General features: G+C 41.5%; 1 protein-coding gene across 10 annotated transcripts in view; it reads right to left on the bottom strand.

The window, feature by feature from the left end:
* LOC110525702 (membrane-associated phosphatidylinositol transfer protein 2) overlaps window positions 1-12,004 on the bottom strand; it is an 85,664-nt gene extending 73,660 nt beyond the window's left edge. For all 10 annotated transcript variants that reach the window (XM_036979803.2, XM_036979807.2, XM_036979805.2 and 7 more), the window contains exon 1: window positions 11,382-12,004. The gene's annotated coding sequence lies outside the window, so the exon portion shown is untranslated. The remainder of the gene's footprint in view (window positions 1-11,381) is intronic.
* Window positions 12,005-15,609: the final 3,605 nt, after the last annotated feature.

The following is a 15,609-nucleotide window of genomic DNA, read 5'->3' as shown; positions in this document are numbered from 1 at the left end:
GCCTAAATCGCAACATTTTGTAAACCGTTTGTGCCGTGAATTCCATCTCTATCAATTTTTTACGGAGCATTCGGCGTGAATCGCCCCTTAAATTGTTTATCTAGTCATGGTGGGTTTCAGTGCATTCCTCTGGATGTTTGCAACACAGCCAAACATCATTGTTTTTTTTGCTGGGAGAATTGACCGAAGTGAGCTGATTTGAAGACAACGATAAATGACTACCTTACGCACCAATAATTTTAGCGAAGCTTCATTGATTGACTACATTTCTGCCCAATGACCACTGATCTTCTTGAAATCTAGCTGGGTAGATAGCCAATGAGCTGAGGTAAACGCCAGTATGTAATGGTTTGGGGTTGGACCACAATTCCTTGTTTGTAATCGCACGCGCAGGGAACTCCATTCTCGCCTTGATGATCAGAGGAGTTGCTGTAAGGCTTTTTACGCGCAGCTGTATTTCGGAAAGTTGTAGTTTCAACAATTTCATTGAAGATATCATGGCGAATAAATCAGGAAAATCGAAGTCAAACTCTAAAGTGAAAGTGAAAAAGTGAAAGTGAGACAGATTTTTTGTTTGAGGAATCTTGGAGTGTTATGATTCAAACGAACTGAGGAGCTGTTTATGCAAGGACAGGACATACTTCTGGACAGGTAAGTGCTAAGGCCGTTTTATGAAATATAAATATATATATATATATATATATATATATATATATATATATATATATATATATATATATATATATATATATATATATATATATATATATATATATATATATGTAATATATTTTTTTTTTGCAATGAAATGTGTAGTTTTTGTGTGTGTGTGTTGGTTTGTTTGGGTGTGTGTGTGTATATATATTTATATACACACACAACAATGGCCAGAGTTGAATGGAACACCTTAGTGACTGTTCCCTCTGCTCTATACATTACATATGTTTATTTTATGTGATGATAAAAGGCTCATACAAATATTTTTTTATGTTTTCTTTCACAGTGATAGCGACTCCGACTGGGAGCCCCCGGTGCCAAGCTGCCCGCTCTACCTGTGCCCCCAGTGGTGTTCATATGCCACAGTTCATTATTGCAGGCATGACTGTGCCTCAGGGCCAAAAGGGCACAGCATGGAGGCGTCGTTGTGTTCTGTGTCGCATGAAATGCACCACTTGTTCAGTTTGCCTCTGCTTTACATCAGAGAGAGACTGCTATGGGACATGGCACAGGCAGCAAAATATTATGACGAGGATTTCCAAGGGGTGTACTGTTTTTGTTTTTTTGATTTATTTTCTAATATTTTTTTAAACATTTTATTTTTTTGTGTGTGTGTTAGAATTTATTTTTGATATGTTGTATATAGTTATTTGCACTGCTGTATATAGTTATAGGTCATTTCACCAATTCGGCCACTTGGGTACATTTGGGCAACTTGTGTGGGACACCTGGGTGACTTCATGCTAAATGTTATGTAGCTCACCCATTCCTGAAGTTATCAGTCTGAAACTTTGCACACCTACAGTTGCCCTCTTGTGTTATCCCATCAAAATTATCTCCAGCATCCTATTCTAGTACATGTGAAAGATGATACTACAACAATAAAAACAGAAAACGTATGCTCTTTCTTTCTCTTTTCTTCCACCAGATCTACTGTGTTATATTCTCCTACATTCAATTAACATTTCCACAAATTTCCATTCAAATGATACCAAGAATATGCATATCCGTGCCTCTGGGGCTGAGCTACAGGCAGTTAGATTTGGGTATGTCTTCAGGCGGAAATTGAGAACAAAGGGATGCAGCCATAACAGGTTTTTTGCGGGTACCATTTAATGAAATACACTCAATTAGTATTTGGTAGAATTGCCTTTAAAATTGTTTAACTTGGGTCAAATGTGTCGGGTAGCCTTCCACAAGCTACCCACAATAAGTTGGGTGAATTTTGGCCCATTCCTCCTGACAGAGCTGGTGTAACTGAGTCAGGTTTGTAGGCCTCCTTGCTCTCACATGCTTTTTCAGTTCTGCCCACAAATTTTCTATGGGATTGAGGTCAGGGATTTGTGATGGCCACACCAATACCTTGACTTTGTTGTCCTTAAGCCATTTTGCCACAATTTTGGAAGTATGCTTGGGGTCATTGTCCATTTGGAAGAACCATTTGCGACCAAGCTTTAACATCCTGACTGATGTCTTGAGATGTTGCTATCCACATAATTTTACTTCCTCATGATGCCATCCATTTAGTGAAGTGCACCATTCCCTCCTGCAGCAAAGCACCCCCACAACATGATGCTGCCACACCCGTGCTTCACGGTTTGAGATGGTGGTCTTTGGCTTGCAAGTCTCCCCTTTTCCTCCAAACATGACAATGGTCATTATGGCCAAACAGTTCTATTTTTGTTTCATCAGACCAGAGGACATTACTCCAAAAAGTCCGATCTTTGTCCCCATGTGCAGTTGCAAACCGGAGTCTGGCTTTTTTTATGGAGGTTTTGGAGCAGTGGCTTTTTCATTGCTGAGCGACCTTTCAGGTTATGTAAATATAGGACTCGTTTACTGTGGATATAGATACTTTTGTACCTGTTTCCTCCAGCATCTTCACAAGGTCCTTTGCTGTTGTTCTGGGATTGATTTGCACTTTTCACACCAAAGTACATTCATCTCTAGGAGACAGAATGCGTCTCCTTCCTGAGCGGTATGACGGCTGCGTGGTCCCATGGTGTTTATACTATCGTACTATTGTTTGTACAGATGAACGTGGTACCCTTCTGGCACTGGGAAATTGCACCCAAGGATGAACCAGACTTGTGGAGGTCTACAATTGTTTTTCTGAAGTCTAGGATGATTTCTTTTGATTTTCCCATGATGTCAAGCAAAGAAGCACTGAGTTTGAAGGTAGGCCTTGAAATACATCCACAGGTGCACCTCCAATTGACTCAAATGATGTCAATTAACCTATCAGAAGCTTCTAAAGCCATGACATAATTTTCTGGAATTTTCCAGCTGTTTAAAGGCACAGTCAACTTAGTGTATGTAAACTTCTGACCCATTGGAATAGTCATACAGTGAATTTATAAGTGAAATAATCTGTCTGTAAACATTTATTGGAAAAATGACTTGTGTCATGCACGAAGTAGATGTCCTAACTGACTTGGTGAAACTATAGTTTGTTAACAAGAAATTTGTGGAGTGGTTGAAAAACGTGTTAATGACTCCAACCTAAGAGTGGAAACTTCCGAATTCAACTGTATATACATACATACATACATACATACATAGCAACAAAAGAAACTTCCCTTTTTCAAGACCCTGTCTTTCAAAGATAATTTGTAAAAATCCAAATAACTTCACAGATCTTCATCGTAAAGGGTTTAAACACTTTTTCCCCATCCTTGTTCAATGAACCATAAACAATTAATTAACACGCACCTGTGGAATGGTCATTAAGACGCTAACAGCTTACAGACGGTAGGCAATTAAGGTCACAGTTATGAACATAGGACACTAAAGAGGCCTTTCTACGGACTCTGAAAAACAGCAAAATAAAGATGCCCAGTTCCCTGCTCATCTGTGTGAACGTGCCTTAGGCATGCTGCAAGGAGGCATGAGGACTGCAGATGTGGCCAGGGCAATAAATTGCAATGTCCGTACTGTGAGACGCCTAAGACAGCGCTACAGGGAGACAGGACGGACAGCTGATCGTCCTCGCAGTGGCAGACTACGTGTAACAACACCTGCACAGGATCGGAACATCCAAACATCACACCTGCGGGACAAGTACAGGATGGCAACAACATCTGCCCGAGTTCCACCAGGAACGCACAATCCTTCCATCAGTGCTCAGACTGTCCGCAATAGGCTGAGGGAGGCTGGACTGAGGGCTTTTAGGCCTGTTGTAAGGCAGGTCCTCACCAGACATCACCGGCAACGTCGTCGCCTATGAGCACAAACCCACTGTCGCTGGACCAGACAGGACTGGCAAAAAGTGCTCATCGCTGAAGAGTTGCGGTTGTGTCTCACCAGGGGTGATGTTCGGATTTACGTTTTTCGTCGAAAGAATGAGCGTTACACCGAGGCCTGTACTCTGGAGCGGGATTGATTTGCAGGTGGAGGGTCCGTTATGGTCTGGGGTAGGTGTGTCACAGCATCATCGGACTGAGCTAGTTGTCATTGCAGGCAATCTCAAGCTGTGCGTTACAGGGAAGACATCCTCCTCCCTCATGTGGTACCCTTCCTACAGGCTCATCCTGACATGACCCTTCAGCATGACAATGCCACCAGCAAATACTGTTAGTTCTGTGTGTGATTTCCTGCAAGACAGGAATGTCAGTGTTCTACCATGGCCAGCGAAGAACCCAGATCTCAATCCCATTTTGCACATCTGGGACCTGTTGGATCGGAGGGTGAGGACTAAGGCCAGTCCTGTGGCCACACCAGATACTGACTGTTACTTTTGATTTTGACCCCCCCCCCCCTCCTTTGTTCAGGGACACTATTCCATTTCTGTTAGTTGACAGTGTGAGGACATTTCTATTTTTGCTGAGTATGCATATATATATATATATTACATTACACACACATATTTGCAAAAAAAAGTTAAGGGGATTGAAAGTGATTACATTGATGGAAGCTACAATCCATCTGCAATATTAAAGCTGATCTCCCCCCTAAAAAGACTAAACGATTATGTTTTCAGTGGTTGCACAGCCGGATACCAGTCATTTTCTGCAAACATATCCCTAATTGCTGATGGTAAGTATCGACAACATCAAGTGTCATGATGAATGAATGGCTAATAATAATATAATGAATGATTAACTTAACTCATTACACACAGTAGCTGTAATATGAAGTGTAAACGAATCTGGTCAATGATGAATATGAGTTGTACACAAACGTGCTTCTGCTCCTTCCGTTTGTTTCTCCCAGAAAGGAAATTAAGAAAACATGAGCTCCCTGTTGCAGGCGGAACCAAAACAAGAAAAGAAAAATGTCTGATGAGCTCCTATAAGCACGCACGAACGCACACACAATTAGCCTCCTGTCCACCTCTCCCACTCAGAATCCCACTCAGTGCAGTGTAAAAAGAGAGGCATGCTATGACCCAGGGCCCTGATGCTCCACTGTGCTGGATTAGCTGGACACACACACACACACCCCTCTGGGTGAAGGAGCTCTCAAGTTTCAACCTCCTCACCACTGGCCTATCACACTCCTTGCCTACTCCGAACTTGTTCTGTGTGTGTGTGTGTGTGATATATATATATATATATATATATATCACACACACACACACACACACACACACACACACACACACACACACACACACACACACACACACACACACATTTTGTGACCCTTTGACATGGTTGTGCTAGTTACATTTTTAAATTGGTCACATCGGTGCGAGCTGCACATTCTACATGGTCACCTCACTCCAAACTGAAACCATGATTGGGTGAAACAGTTATTCCTGTAATAAAAGTCTCTGCCCTCCGCCTGTCTGTCATGCACCTTTTTAGCTGTGGCCTGCTGTTGTGATGAGCGAGCCACTCTCTCCTGCTCCGCCCGCACTCTGAGAAAAAAAAATGTGTTCTGATTGTAGGCTGAATAATGATAAGTGAGAAAGTAAGATGCACAAATATCATACCCCCCCAAAAAGTGCTAACCTCCCCTGTTATTGTAATGAGAGGTTAGCACGTCTTAGGGGTATGATATTTGCACATCTGTAACTTTCTCACTCATCATTAACCACATGGTAGCATCCACATTAATGTAGAAGTGTTTAGAAACATATTCTATTCTTATTTACAATAATAGTGACTCCAAAACGACACCATACATTATTTACCATTCATTTCTATTGGGCACAAAATAATCTGAAACACAACCAAAACAAACAGCAAATGCAGAGAGTCACAAGCTTGATGTTGTCATTACTTTGCCAGCAGCTACAGCAAACTACACACCGCTGTCCGAGTTAAGAAGTTAAACTCCGCTGCGCATTACAGACTATTTCATTCCCTTAATCTGAACATCGGAGTGTCATCAACAATCATCAACAATCATGCATGTCAGTTCAGTGCACACAGTGTAACAGAGAAAGAACAGACATGCTTCTGTCATCTCCAAAACAGAAATTGCGCAGACAGGACTTTGAAAGGCTTGAGTTTCAAAAAGGTTAAGACTGCCTCTGAGGGGTGTGGCAAACACTCATCTCTGGTGGACATACTACGTAAACATAAATGGTACCATAGAACTGTCATAATACAACATGATTCGTAAGATCGAGTTGTATTGGTTTCGGTGCTCGGGTTTTTCATCACTGGTTATTTGGATAAATCACAATTTCACAGGTGTTAGAATCTTCCACATTTTAGAAGGGGAGGGGACATTTGGCTCATAGACTTGCCAGTAACTTGCAAAGCGAGAGGGTGGAGCTCTTTGTTTAGTTTCCGATCCTCATTCAATCTCTAGTCTTAACATGTATGTACCCTGAACTTAATTGAGCATCTAACCAACTACGCAAAACTTTAGTTCTGGGTTAACCGAGATTAGACTAACACTGCCTGAGGGAGAAAGGATCCTAGCACTACACATCTGTGCATAACTGCTGTGTGAGAACTAGGGCTGTTGGCGGTCACGAAATTTCATCAGCCGGTGATGCAGACCTTTTGGAACATCTACATTTTTAAAAGTATTAAACCATGTAACATAGCCTAGACCTTCACAATAAATTCATTATTTATTTTAGACAGGTCTAAAGAAACGTGATATGAAGAAAATGTAGTCTATTTCATAACAGAATAGCATACCATGAGTTGTCCTTCTGTTAGGTCCTGATCTGGCTATACCATATGGCTGTGGGCTACACTAGTTCATTAAGCAGAGAAGATTTGGTTACAATTCCATGGCGTTATATTATTTTTAGTATGCTATTCTGTGTTGAGCGGTTAACAAAGAAATATGGACTCCTATATGCTTAATTTAGAGTTATTATTGTAACTTTATTTGTTCTGCAAATGTTGGGCTATATGTTTTGATTTGTAATACATTTTAAAGCTGCATGATGCGACTACTGAAGATTTATTTTAAAGTTGCTTGAAAAGAATGAGCTCTGCTTTGTTTGTTACGCAGGCTGTACACACTTAAATCAGTCGTTCATTCACAATTTGAAAAACACTTGATAATGCCTCGAAATTCCCGGCGCCATCCCCTGTATGTGGTCGTAATGCACCCTAAAAAAATCCATGCCTTTTGCGGCCAGTGGCCGTTGTTCCCTTCTCCCTGAATACTGTGTGCTCTGAAGCACCTCTCACTCACATGGCTCTCTATCATGATCGGGTCTTTCTCACAGACTACAAGTGAAGACAGACACTTTGCCAATTTTGAAAAAAAATTAATCAGACCCTTTGCTATGAGACTTAAAATTGAGCTCAGGTGCATCCCGTTTCCATTGATCAAACTTGAGTTGTTTCTACAACTTTACTCTAGTCCACCTGGGGTAATACCAATTTATTGGACATGATTTGGAAAGGCACACCTGTCTATATAAGTTCCCACAGTTGACAGTGCATGTCAGAGCAAAAACACAGTCATGAGGTCGAAGGAATTGTCTGTAGAGCTCCGAGACAGGATTGAGTCAAGGCACAGCTCTAGGGAAGGATACCAAAACATTTCTGCAGCATTGAAGGTCCCCAAGAAGACAGTGGCCTCCATTATTCTTAAATGGAAGAAGTTTAGAACCACCAAGCTGGCCACCAGGCCAAAAACCATCAAGCACTATGATGAAACTGGCTCTCATGAGGGCCGCCACAGGAAAGGAAGACCCAGAGTTACCTCTGCTGCAGAGGATAAGTTCATTATAGTTATCAGCCTCAGAAATTGCAGTCCAAATAAATGCTTCACAGAGTTCAAGTAACAGACACATCTCAACATCAACTGTTCCAAGGAGCCTGCGTGAGTCAGGCATTCCTGGTCGAATTGCTGCAAAGAAACCACTACGAAAGGACACCAATAAGAAGAAGAGACTTGCTTGGTCCAAGAAACACGAGCAATGGACATTAGGCCAGTGGAAATCTGTTCTTTGGTCTGATGAGTCCAAATTTGAGATTTTTGGTTCAGCAGAGTAGGTGAATGGATGATCGCCACGTGTGTGGTTCCCACCGTGATGCATGGATGAGGTGTGATGGTGCTTTGCTGGTGACACTGATGATTTATTTCAAATTCAAGGCACACTTAACCAGCATGGCTAACAGAGCATTCCGCAGCAATACGCCATCCCATCTGGTTTGCGCTTAGTGGGACTATCATTTGTTTTTCAACAGGACAATGACCCAACACACCTCCAGGATGTGTAAGGGCTATTTGACCAAGGAGAGTGATGGAGTGCTGCATCAGATGACCTGGCCTCCACAATCAACCGACCTCAACCCAATTCAGATGGTTTGGGATGAGTTGGACCGTATAGTAAAGGAAAAGCAGCCAACAAGTGCTCAGCATATGTGGGAACTCCTTCAAGACTGTTGGAAAAGCATTCCATGTGAAGCTGGTTGAGAGAATGCCAGGAGTGTGCAAAGCTGTCATCAAGGCAAAGGCAAACTTTGAATAATCTAAAATCTATTTTGATTTGTTTAACCCTTTTTGGTTACTACATGATTCCATATGTACTATTTCTTCATTTTGCTGTCTTCACTATTATTCTACAATGTAGAAAATAGTAAAAATAAAGAAAACCCCCTGAATGAGTAGGTGTGTCAAAAACTTAACTGGTACTGTATGTGCAGTACTGTACTGTATGGACAAGATCACGATCTGGCACCTGACTGTTTATGTACATCACAGCACACCACAGCACTAGAGGTTCCTGTCCTCTCCCCTGGCTGAGGTTTGGCAGGCTGGAGCATGAATGTGGTCCATCATATAACAGCCCAATACCACAGCAGACACCAGATGCTGTAGAGCAGGTATTCCCTAACTGTGGTATGCCAAATAAAATGTGATTCACACACACACACACACACACATATATATATTTATCTTCACATTTTCAAACTATGCAGTACTATACAAACTATGTAGAACTGCTGGTAGTAGCAGTACTGCCAGTAGAGCTGGTATGTGTCTCTATAGACGCAGGCCTTACTTTTGTAACCCTTTATCAATTTTAGAGCAAACGGAAAGAGCAGCAGCTACGTTTGGCTACATACGTACCGTTAGTGGAATTCCCACGAGAGAGTAACGGTTAATGTGGTTGGATGTTAATTATTCGACTAGGCTACCTGTATTTGACATCGTGTTGCTATTTCGCTGAATTTTTATTTTTGGCAGTGATACGAGGCTACTCAGCATTGTGTCAGCAACTGTTCACCCACACAAAGCCATACACGTGGTCTGCGGTTGTGAGGCTGGTTGGACCTACAGCCAAATGCTCTAAAACAACGTTGGAAGCGGCTTATGGTAGAGAAATTGGTATTCAATTCTCTGGCAACAGCTCTGGTGGACATTCCTGCAGTCAGCATGTCAACTGCACACTCCCTCAAAACTTGAGACATCTGTGGCATTGTGTTGTGTGACAAAACTGTACAATTTAGTGGCCTTTTGTTGTCCCCAGCAAAAGGTACACCTGTGTAATGATCTTGCTTTTTAAATCAGCTTCTTGATATGCCACACCTCTCCTGAATGTTTTTGGCATTTTACATCCAAAAAGTAACTTTGATTACTTCTACCATGGGCAAATATGTATGGAAAGTTTTGTTCTAATCAAAAATGGGTGCAGTCAGAAAGTGACTTAAATCCAATGGAACAACCCCTTATGCATTTTTAATCCTTCTTTTCTGGCAATAAACATGCAATGTTGACGTCATTGAGGAGGACGTCCGCTCTATCAGTGTGTTGAAGCTGTGTGGCTTGAGAGACGACATGTTGCCCTTTGCACAAGCCTGGAGGGTCTTCACAACCTGCTACAGTAGGGGGGGTTCAGCTACTTTGTCAACAAAATAAAGGGAAACGTGCGCCTTTTGGCCCGACAATCATACATTCCCTGAAAGAATGTGCATGCTTTCAGTATGGTACCACTGGGAGAAGGGGCAACCTTGGGTACAGTGCCCCTGTGGTAGAGCGGACACCCATCAGAACAGTGGCATTGCATCAAGTCTGCCCTTCAGTGCAGAACCATCATCAGGGCAGCAGTGGCCACAGCCCCCTTTCAGCACTGGAGAATGAGTCACCCTGTAGAGTGGGGAGTGCACCTCACCATGGAAGCCCACAGAACCTAACCAAACTGACAGCTGCATGAAGAGACATGGTCAGGAGTTCACAATATAGTACTAACAAAAATTGATGGATAGCACATCACTCTTCAGTTTGGCAGACTAATCAAGCGAAACAAACATGCAGGTGATGCTGCAGTCAGAGCTTAATAATTCAAATTATTAAAAAGACTGATGAGAGACCATTACAAAATCTGGATGAAAAACACAAGATCACTCTAAGAGGTTACCATGTATAACTGATCTAATCAATATCATTATTTCCTGGCAAAACGGGTATAATTGCAGCAAATTCACTTAGGGCCCCCAAAAGGCTCAGGCCGGCTCAGACTGCATGTGTGGGTATGGATGTGGGTAAATAGACCCACAGCGGCCCCTCAGGATGAGTTCAATTTTTTTGTGGCCCAAAGTTGCCCATCCCTGTTCTAGAGATAAGCATGGTTTGGGCTAAGTTATGCATGTGTCTGATGAATTAGAAATGAATCCATAGCTGCAGATTCTCAAGACATTAAAGGTAGTGTTCAGATTTTATTTCCACCTCGCATGTGCAACATGTTACACAATCTTCAGATGATAACAAGCACCACTACAAGTGACAGGCTGAGGCAACAATGAAACCATTCCCCAAACCAATGCGTCTCTTTTCAACAAATCCAGAGTAGTTCATTAGTTCTCTCGTGCATTAATTGATCTCTTTAGTGTGCTGATGAAGACATTGTTGATAGTGACTTGTTGACTGCCTTTCTTGGATGTGATAGCCGTTTCTCAGGCTCCCTCTCCGGAATCAAACCCCGATTCCCCGTTACCGCATCGCATCATTCACCTACTAGACATACACTTACATCTGATCATGAGCTATGATGGAAACATAGTTAACATTTAATTTGCAATTGGATATTGAATTGCTGTTCTGTTAGGGGAAAGGACTGACATTGTTCCTAGATTATCAGTGTGATCCAAAGTAAACCCACCATCTTTACACCAAGTCAGTTACCTAGCAACATCACGGCATTTTATTCACAAATTAATGGATTGCAATGCTCAACGCATACCCTGGATAAAAAGGATGCACACCAGTACGCTGAAATAGAATACTATAGTACTCACCCAAAATCAAAGTTCATTGGCCCATTCCCTCTGTTTTTCAAGAGCGCGTGCTTATTCCTCTACTCAGCAGACATAGAAATACAATACAGGGTGGCATTTAATACCAGCTTGAAATGTTACAATGTAGCCCACAATTAATTGAGACCGTTTCCTTTCCTTTGTCTTGAGGCCGTTTGATAGTTTAACGACTTCATGTAAAACAGGAATTAGGGACAACTCATCATCAGTCTCGAGCTGCATCCAAGTCCTCACATTTCCTTGACCAAATAACTACGGTGGCCCTAAGCTTTATGGTAGTACACCGACGGAAAAACCATGTACTGAACGTCCTTGACTTCACTGTATCCAATAGTAATTCACACACGAGTTGCCTTCTGCCTTCATTTCAGTTCCCCCTCAAGCGAAAGAGACGCTCAGATAGTGCAGCGGATTCAAACACTGGTAAAAGAGAAGTTCGTATTTCCCCCTGAATCAAGAGTATATGGTGAAGAGACTCGCCATCCTGAGTTTCGGAGAGCCGTCTAATCTTGTTCGCTATTCGTGAACCACAGCTATGCATTTGCTTCCCTCTCGCGCTCAGGTCAAATGGAATGCGCCTCCTGTTGGCCAAATGATCGTGCACAACCTATTTCCGCAAACAGAGCAATATGATGCATTCTTATGAAAGGATAAAGTGACGTCAAGGAAAAATTCAGGTTGTGCATATGACAGTGGTAATGCTATAGCTGGACTCATACAATCAACCTGGACTCATAACATAGTAAATGTAAATCTGTCTCCACCATTTTGCATGTGTTACGTTTCATATGGTATGTATTAATTTGTGGACGTCCATCATATATTTCAAATGAAACGTTACGAATTACAATTAGTACAAATTTGCTATACAAATTAAGTGACATGTTACGAATTTCAATGTCGTGTTGTTAATTGGCTAACGGTTACATTAGCTAGGCTTTTTAAAGATGTATTTCTTTGAGTCTCTCTCAAGTCATGGTTTGAAAAGTTTTGAAATCCCAGTGTCAAGTTTGCTGTGCTTTCGAGGCTTTTTACAGTCTGTGGCTCAAGGAAACTGTGCCGACACCGCGATCTGAGCTATCTGATTGGCCATCGTTAACCTGTAGGTGCACCTGATTTGCTCTCTGGGCCTGCCGGATAGGCTTAGTACAAGCTTCAGACACATTAAATGGTTCAAAATAGGAAGAATTTGCCTTCCCGGGACTCGGGCTGCTGAATCAAGTGCATCTCCCGTAATGCGCGGAAAGAATGAAAAGCAATAGGAACGCAAGGCTTTATCGTTATGTTTGGTGATCGGAATGCCTTGAAGATCGACCGGCTGGTGATCACTTGAGTCCAGGTTGATTGTATAAAGCAACGTAAGGCCTTGCGGCCAGATGTTGTGGCATTGTTTGTAGACAGACCTTTATATACAGTAGCAGTCAAAAGTTTGGACACACATACTCACTACAGGGTTTTTCTTAATTTGAACTATTTTCTACATTGTAGAATAATAGTGGAGACATCAAAATTATGAAATAACACATTTGGAATCATGTACTAACCAAAAAAGTGTTAAACAAATCAAAATATATTTAGTATTTGAGATTCTTCAAAGTAGCCACCCTTTGCCTTGATGACAGCTTTGCACATGTTGGCATTCTCTCAACCAGCTTCATGGGGTAGTCACCTGGAATGCATTTCAATTAACCAGTGTGCCTAATTAAAAGTTAATTTGTGGAATTTCTTTCATTCTTAGTGCGTTTGAGACAATTAGTTGTGTTGTGACAGGGTAGGGGTGGTATACAGAAGATAGCTGTATTTTGTAAAAGACCAAGTCCATATTATGGCAAGAACGTCTCAAATAAGCAAAAAGAAATGACAGTCCATCATTACTTTAAGACATGAAGGTCAGACAATCTGGAAAATATCAAGAACTTTGTTTCTTCAAGTGCAATCTCAAAAATCATCAAGCTCTATGTTAAAACTGGCTCTCATGAGGACCGCCACAGGAAAGGATGACCCAGAGTTACCGCCGCTGCAGAGGATATGTTCATTAGAGTTACCAGCCTCACAAATTGCAGCTCAAATATTTGCTTCACAGAGTTCAAGTAACAGACACATCTCAACATCAACTGTTCAGAGGAGACTGCGTGACTCAGGACTTTGTGGTCGAATTGCTGCAAAGAAACCACTACTAAAGGACAGCAATAATAAGAAGAGACTTGCTTGGGCCAAGAAACACGAGCAATGGACATTAGACCGGTGGAAATCTGTCCCTTTGGTCTGATGAGTCCAAATTTGAGATTTTTGATTCCAGCCACCGTGTCTTTGTGAGACGCAGAGTAGGTGAACAGATGACGCTGCATGTGTGGAAAAGCATTCCAGGTGAAGCTGGTTGAGAGAATGCCAAGCGTGTGCAAAGCTGTCATCAAGGTAAAGGGTGGCTACTTTGAAGAATCTAAAATATATGCTTGGTCAACATCTGGAATGTGCATTGTAGTCTTCATCAGGACCAGGCTGCTCTGTTGTCCATTATGTGAGAGATAATGCCTATTACTACTATCTATACATTCATCACACATTCACAAAAACACTAGATAGATCTACTTCCCTCACAGACCAAAGTTTGATTGTGAATAGGTCAACAAATTCTAGCATATGGAGGGTGATGTCTTACTGTTTTCCCAAACAGATCCTGTTTACCATTTGATTATGCTCTATAAAATATTTTTAAGGGGCAAATGGAAATCATGTCAGTTCACTGAGGCACAGATAGAACAATGAGACAGATATTTCACCAGATGTGTAAATGTGAAGCATCCGGGTGGCGTTTCCACTCACTACCAAATATGGTGATGAGAGGAAGCCCAGTGGAAAAAATGGGGCGAGATTATTTTTGGCCAACATTCTGCACCTTTTCTCATCGATGGAATACTTTTCTTTCTGTTTCCAAAACTAGAATCTGTAACAAGCCGAGTAGACTTTACCCTTTGCCAAAGTTTCAAAAATCGTTTATTGCACACGTGCACCTCATAGAGTAGCCCTAAGGGAAATATGCAAATAAATGTCAGCATGCGCCAATAGGCTCTCACTAGCTCGTGTTTGGTTCTACCAACCTCCTTGCTTGTTCGGCCCACTATGATACATTAGCTCCAGTTAGAAACGACAGGCTCTGGTCTATCTTGGGTTAGTTATACAAATCTTTTACTGAGGTGTTGGTCCGTCTGACTCCAGGTGGTGGCGATAGTGCGCAACAGTATGGAGCCAATTTCACGCCATATGTATTGAATTTAAAATAAAATAAATCGTAAACATGAAAAATAAAGTTGAAAATGCAAACAGTATATTTTCGAGTAAGGGTGAAATAATGGATGTTGAAATCACGAGCATCCTTAATTTAATTGGGCCAATTAGATTATTTTTATATAGTTTTCTCTCTATGTATCTGAAATGGAGCGCAGTTTATAACAGTAGTATTTTGCATTGAAGCGTATAGGCTACCACTAAGTAGGCCTACTGTATTTTTTTGAGTAGACAATATTTCAGAATTAGCAAGGAAGTTTTAGGTTAGGGAGAAAGTAAATGCAAAACATTATTGAATTCAAATTATCTGTTTACATGTCGACAACACTTAGCAATTGTTTGTGTTTCAAAAACCGTCAGATCTGCCAACACCTCCAAAGACATTTGATCAAGTTCGCCATTGATATTTCTTTTAGATATAGGCCTACAGTCTTGGCCTAATTCCAATACTTCCAAAGTATACAGCAAATACAGTATTAGTTCATGATGACCATAACACAGCCAATCTTACATATGGAAAACAAGGAGAAACCTAGCAGTATCCTTCCTCAGCCATGGGCATCTGATGTATGGGGTTATTTTATGTCCCCCATAAATTGTACCATTTAGGAGGTACCATAATCTGTCAAATTTGTATTTCTCATACTCATAATTTAGTGTCATCAAACCAGATCTGTGGACACAAACCGGAAAAGAGCTCAGGAGATAATGAGCGAGAATCTTGAGGTCACCTACAAGGGAGAAGAGCGTGACTTTCTGAAGAATGAGTCAATACAAAGGTAACAAGATGAGGAAAAAGGCAACAGAAGTTGGAGAAGACTGCTCAAAGAGGTACTGTTGGCAGATTCCAAACCAAGGGATGAAAAGGCTTTTTAAAATTTTACCAGGTAAAAGGATGCATGAACAAAATTCAGACTGATCAACA

The sequence above is a fragment of the Oncorhynchus mykiss genome, chromosome 6 (assembly GCF_057628025.1).
Source record: "Oncorhynchus mykiss isolate SJ-2025 chromosome 6, ASM5762802v1, whole genome shotgun sequence".
NCBI classification, from domain to species: domain Eukaryota; kingdom Metazoa; phylum Chordata; class Actinopteri; order Salmoniformes; family Salmonidae; genus Oncorhynchus; species Oncorhynchus mykiss.
This window is presented reverse-complemented; position numbering and strand designations above follow the sequence as displayed.